Source organism: Neovison vison, chromosome 1, assembly GCF_020171115.1.
Source record: "Neovison vison isolate M4711 chromosome 1, ASM_NN_V1, whole genome shotgun sequence".
Lineage (NCBI taxonomy): Eukaryota > Metazoa > Chordata > Mammalia > Carnivora > Mustelidae > Neogale > Neogale vison.
The window spans coordinates 232,067,711-232,074,279 of record NC_058091.1 but is presented as its reverse complement, the minus strand read 5'-3'; the positions used below and the strand labels follow the sequence as shown (position 1 = coordinate 232,074,279).

Here is a 6,569-nt window from a genome sequence, read left to right as displayed (position 1 = left end):
TCCCCGCCTCCCCTCGCCCAGAAATCCATCCACATTACAAGGTTTTTGTAAAGTTCATTTCAGTTATGTAGATAAAATATATGACACATGACTTGGCACACAGTAAAGCGTAAGTGGGGGCTGTAACAATTGGATTCATGATCACTGTCTCCCTTAAACATTACAGCAACCATCCAAACTTGATGGCCAGTAACATGTCCGCTTTATGAAGCAGGAGGCATGGCACTGTAAAAAATAATTGTTTTTCAAAGCACAAACACAGTGTGCCTCTAGGGTGAGAGATTTTGCCATAACATTAAATAATATAATAATATGATTTTTACAAAATTAAATTATCTATTTAATTTTTTTTTAAATCATGGTTTTTCTTCATTTAAATAAACGGTATTCTTTGCCATTGTGTAAACGTATGCAGAAACTAAGCATCAAAACAGCTGAGTGTCTGTTTTACCACTTTAGCCACTGAAATTTAGGTGAGAATGTGCTACCATCTTCACATTCCTGAGAACTGAGAACCCTTGAGCAGGTTGACTCCCGAGACACGTCACTTTGAGTGTGGCTTTCTTTAATGACACCAAATGTTAACAATACAAGGACTGACTGTGAGTTTCCCCCTCCCAGAAAAAATGTGGAAGTACACATGGGGAAACTATTTCCTTAGTCACTAGACTTTTTGATGGAAAGCATTAGTACATTGTGGGTTAAAGGATGCATTTATTGCTGAGTGTTACTCTGGAAGGTACTTATAATTGCAGTGAAGGAATTTGTAATATTTAGTAATGGTGGGACTAGAGTGAGTCATGAGTGAGAGAGGGAGAGCCAAGAAAAAATAAATAATTTATAAAATGTTGGACAGGTCAACTGTACATTAGAGTAAGTTTTCTTCACATAATTTCAATTTTGTGTTTTCCATTAAATAAGAAGGCTGCCTTTTAATTGTGTGTTATTTCATCAATTTGAATACTCTTTTAGTAATTATTTTATGGGAAAAGGTTTATTAAGCACTGACTATATAACATGCACTCTTCTTAGGCCTTGGGACACATTGTAAAATGAAACAAGACATAATTCCTGCTCTGACAATCAAGCAGGGAAGACAGATAAAAGATACATTTTAGATAAAGGGTGCACAGGGAGAGCTTATCTTGTCTGGTAGGTCTTGGAGGACCTTGCAAAAATTCACTACACTCTAAAGCATGTCTGGTTCTGTGCATTCATTCATTTATTCGCCCATCCTTTCCTGCAGCAATGTGTATTGTTTTCCTCCAGTTAGGTGTGCTGTGTTCTAGGCTTTAAGGATCGAGGAAGAAACAAGAACTCTCTAAGACAAGGGAATAAATAAACAGGTAAACAAATGTGTAAGATTATCTCAGGTACTGGTGAAGTGTAAGAAGGAGGAAGAGAAAATTGAAACAGGATGGTATGTTAGGGGCTGATCTGGGAAGGTCTCTCCGAAGAGATGACACTTTAGATGACCCTTAAATTGAGAGGAGCCAGCCATGCAAAGAGCCATTTAAAGATATTCTCAGTGTTTCTCCCTCCTTTCGTCATTCACAAAGCTTCAGTAAATTCTAGTAAAAAAAAAAGTAGAGCCTTTTTTCAGGGATGTTTTGAGAGGCAAAGGCAAAATTGCTAAGCAAACCACCTTTTCTAGCTGAGGCCAGAAGAGAATAACAATCATGATCTCCTCTGGACAATAGCTGTATCAAACAAAATAATTTCCAAGGTAACAGAGACTTTGGAATGCTAGCATGATAAAGCAGTGAGGGCAGATGAATTAGAAGTTTTACTTATTCTAACTACACAAATAGTAGTAATGGGGAAAATCCTGGAAATACTCGCAGGACATGTGGAAGATGGATTTTTTTTTTTTTTACAGATTTTATTTATGTATTCGAGAGAGATAGCAAGAGAGAGCATGAACAGGGGATTAGGGGGAATGGGGGCAGAGGGGGCCCAAGGCTGGGCTTGATCCCAGGACCCTGAGATCATGATCTGAGCTGAAGGCAGACACTTAACCAACTGAGCTACCCAGGCATCCCTGGATAGATGGTTTTTGACCAGAAGTTCATTAATCCTGTCACAGTTTGGTTATAAAAAGGAAGTATGACCTCATTTTATTGTCATATCCTGGGAAGTCCAGAATATATGGATTAAATGTAGCTGTATTTTTATTCAACATACAAAGACTACTTATGCTGTAATAATTGCTAACACTTACTAAACATTAACTATGTGTCACCGTCCCTTCTAAGTGCTTACATATGTTAACTCATGTAACACTCATGACATCTCCATGAGGGAGCTACTATTATGAAGGAGAGAGGAGTTAGAGAATTTGCCCAAGTTCACAGCAGATGTTGAAGAGTCAAGCCCAGGCAGTTCAGAGCTGGGGCTCACACTCATTTTGCAAACTTGTTTTTTTATGCCACCACTATGATTCTTCTCATCAGCTGCTAGGTAAGTCCCAAGGCGGTGTTCATCACGTGATGAAGAGTTCATTGTGAGGGAGAGAGAAAGAACAATGAGGGGCAGAGAGCAACAAACAAAGAGAATAAGAGAGAGCTAGCAAATGTGTGGGTAGATGGCCCCACCAGATTTAATCCTCTGAAAAAAATCTGAAGAAGAAAAAGAATGATTTTTCAAGTATTAGTCCACATGTAGTCCCTATTTCTCTCAAGTCTCAAAGCAAAAAAACATGGTATTTTTAGCCCTATTTTTAAAATGAAGACATTAAGCTCAAGAGAAGTTCAGAAACTTGAGTCTGCCTTATGCCTAAATCTACATTTTTCCAGTACTGCTTCCTAAGGGTGTTCGTAAAAAAAAAAAAAGAAAAAAAGAAAGAAAAGAAAAGCAAAAATAAAGCCATTATTTGACCTGTTGTCTAGTCCTAGTTTGATAATGCTGTGATAGGATTTCATATCCAAAGAGAGATTGAAGGGAGTTTTTTATTAAAGACTAAAACTGGGGGAGCCTGGGTGGCTCAATGGGTTAATGCCTCTGCCTTCAGCTCAGGTCATGATTCCAGAGTCTTGGGATTGAGCCCCGCATCTCATGGGGCTCTCTGCTCTGCATCTGGCTGTCTGCTCGGCAGGGAGCCTGCTTCCCTTCCTCTCTCTCTCTGCCTGCCTTTCTGCCTACGTGTGATATCTGTCAAATAAATACATAATCTCTTTAAAAAAATAAAATTTAAGCTTTTGTCAGCTCAAGCAACATAAACAGGTTTTAACTTTTACCTCATCTGTTAAGTTCCCATGCCTGGAGAAGCTTTTGTCAGCTCAAAAAATAAAATTTAAAAAAAGACTGTAAAAACGTACTGTAAAGTAAATTTAACCTTATAAAAATCTACATGATCTGCAACCAAAATAAATTCATGGAAGAAGTGAGGACATGCCAGTGTTCTCAGCATAAGGCTAGGAGCCCTCTTGGTGTCAACTTTTATATAATTGATTTTCTTCTAGTGTGATTTTATTTTATTTTTGTTCTGAGTAGTTCTGTGACCAGATTCTATAAATTCTAGTATGTAGGATTTAAACTTTAAGTGTTTTAAGTATTTTTCAGTGGTAAAAATTTCTGTTTCATCTGCAATAGATTCCTTTCACAGCATTAATATAAAACTTTATTTTTGTTTCTGATCATTCTTTAAATAACCGTATTTTGTTTTACATATTCCTTTCATTCATAATTTTGTGTATATTTTCAAATTATTATAACTTTAATTATTATATATTATAAAATAAGCCTTCGAAACTTGTCTGCTATGCTTTGTTTAATTTATCTTTTTTCTTTTTGTCTGAAATTGTTATTGGCAAACCTTTTCTTTTGCTTAAGCGTGGTTTGTTTTCATTTATTCTCAGCCTTTCAAATCAATATGTTCATTAACTAATTAGTAATTTTGTTTTAGAAATGTCTCTTAAAAGCAGTATTGATTATTTTTTTTTTGAGATGCACTTGGAGACTCCCTGCCTTTAGGGAAGTTCAGATCATATACCTTTACTGAAAAATTTTTCATAATTTGACTTTTTTTATATACTTAATTTATTTATATTTATTCTTTCTTTACTTGCTCATTAGTACATGGAGTATCTTTAATTTCACATTTAAAATTGTGAGGAAAAAGGCTCTTTTTTCTGACATCAGTTATTTCCTAATATGATTTGAGACATTGTCAACTGTAAACTTGTTGATTCATACTTACCTAAAATAAGTTTTTTACTTACTTTTATAGAAAAAAAAAAGACCATCCATGTTGGCTTTTGTTTTGTTTTATTATTTTTAATCTGAAGAAGGAAACCCTGCGTTTGCTTATTTTTTTGTTGGTCATTATGAATTAAACTTCTTTAAAACATTAATTTAGAATAATCATTAGCTTTAACTCTTTACATTTGTAAGTAAGGTTTTATTTTATGTTTTTCTCTAATGCTCATTGATTTCTTTGATTGCCATAAGGTTTTTTACTTTTAATATTTCGTGTTAAGCCTGTATTAGTTTTCTATCACTGAGTAATAAATTAACACCAACTTAGTGCCTTAAAATAACACAGATTAATTTTCTCACAGTTTCTGTGGGTCAGGAGTCCAGGCATGGCTTAGATGGATTCTATGTTAAGAGTCTCACCAGCCCGAGATCAAGATGTCTTTTGATGTGAAACTCCTAGCTGAGGTTCTGGGTTTTCTTCTGAAGGCACCGGTTGTTGACAGAATTTAGTTTCCTGCAGCTGTTGAACTGAGGCCCTTGACTCCTAGATGTGACCTTTCATCAGAAATGGCCTTTTTAAAATCCAGAGTTTGATTCTCTAAGATCTGGAGGAGTGTGCATGCTCCTGCTTCAAATCTGTCTCACCTTCTGATTCTGATCTCTCTAGACCCTGTTTCAAGGGCTCACCTGATTAGGTCAGGCCCACCCATGGTATCTGCCTTTAATTAACTACAAGTTAATTACACCTGCAAAATCCTTTTACTTTGTCCTGTACCATAGCCTGATCTTCGTGGTGGTTTGCTGTCATATTTTTAGGACCTCCAACACTCAACGTCACTGACACAGTATGTGTAATAGGGGATGACAATCTTGGGAGACTTAGAATTCTGCCTACCACAAGATCTAATTTAAATCCTACCAGTTCTACGTGGCCTTTGAAGAAATATTTTTAGAGACGTCCTTGAGGATTTCTTTCCATATGAGTATCTTTCCTGGCATTTGAAAAAAAAAAAAAATCTGTGATACATTCTTTTTCTTTAAAAGTTTGTGAAAGTGTCATATATATAGATAAATGTAGAAGAAAATGTATGATATGGGTAAATTTGTAATGAAATATATATTCTAAAACATCTAACTTTAATACCTGTTGTTATTATAAATTAACATAGCATTATAAAAAATTAATTTGCCTTGAATTGTTTATGCTTTTAGGTCCAGTAATCCCACTTTTATTAATGATCTACCCTAGGAAAATGAAGACAAGGAGAAACCCTTCTGTACAAAAATGTTTATTTTAATACTTTATTATAGTAAATGTGTGAACAAGTTACAAGTTGGGGAAATATTAAGGCACTTAGAGTGAACTCCATAGATATATATTGTATAATAAACATAAATACTGTAAGTGGGGGGTGGCACCTGGCTGATTCAGTCAGTAAAGCGTATGGCTCTAGATCTTGGGGTCATGAGTTCAAGCCCTGCATTGGGTGTAGAGATTGCTTAAATAAACTTAAAAAAATATTTAAAAAATATAAATACCATAAGAGTACAAAAGATATATACAGAATATGTGAGATATAGAACATAAAATTATAGGTACACTATGACTACAACTATGTGAAATAGGAAGTGGTAACTGCAGGGCTAGAATAATTTGTGGAATCGCTTCTCAGCCTTTTGGCTAAGATCAAGTGTAGAATAATTTGTGGAAAAGCCCTTGATGAAACAGGTTAACATATCAGATATATATTTTTAAATAATTTGTTTAAGTCTACCAATAGGTTTATACAATGTATAAAACAAAATTAAGTCAGATTCTCAAGTGTCTGGAAAAGAGTAGGTGTGGACCTCCTTGACTTGTGATTCCCTTTCATCTGAAATCTGCTGAGCCTTTACTAAGTGAAGGGTGAAATCCTCCTCTGCCATTGATGAGAACTAAGTGAATTATAGTGGGAGTAGATAGACCTGGCCCTTCCCTCATGATGATGACTAATTGACAAACCGTCTTGATGGGGTATGACCTAGGGCTGACCCTTGATGACTGGGGATAGATTAAATACAGAATGCTCGCTTTTCCTTGCTTTTTTATGAGGTTTCATATGGGACTGGTCTATTGTAAGCAAGAAGGAATTACTAGATCCTTTTAATAAATATATCAGTACTGAAGCTACCTGAGATGATAGTTTAGTTATAAAGTCAATTCTCTTGTCCTGGGCAGAAACCTCTTCCAGTGCCTGTGTGAGAGGTACCTCTATCTTGCCCCTGCCATGTGTAATGTAAACTTTTTACTACTGAGTGTAGCCTGTGTTTTTTATTTAAAACAAAAACAAAACTTCTTTGACCACAGACCACTTTTCATGGAGCAGATCTTA

General features: G+C 35.5%; 1 pseudogene; it reads left to right on the top strand.

Annotated features, from left to right (window-relative positions):
• The first annotated feature begins 5,858 nt into the window (after positions 1–5,858).
• Positions 5,859–5,977, top strand: LOC122896926 (annotated as a pseudogene).
• The last annotated feature ends 592 nt before the right edge of the window (positions 5,978–6,569 follow it).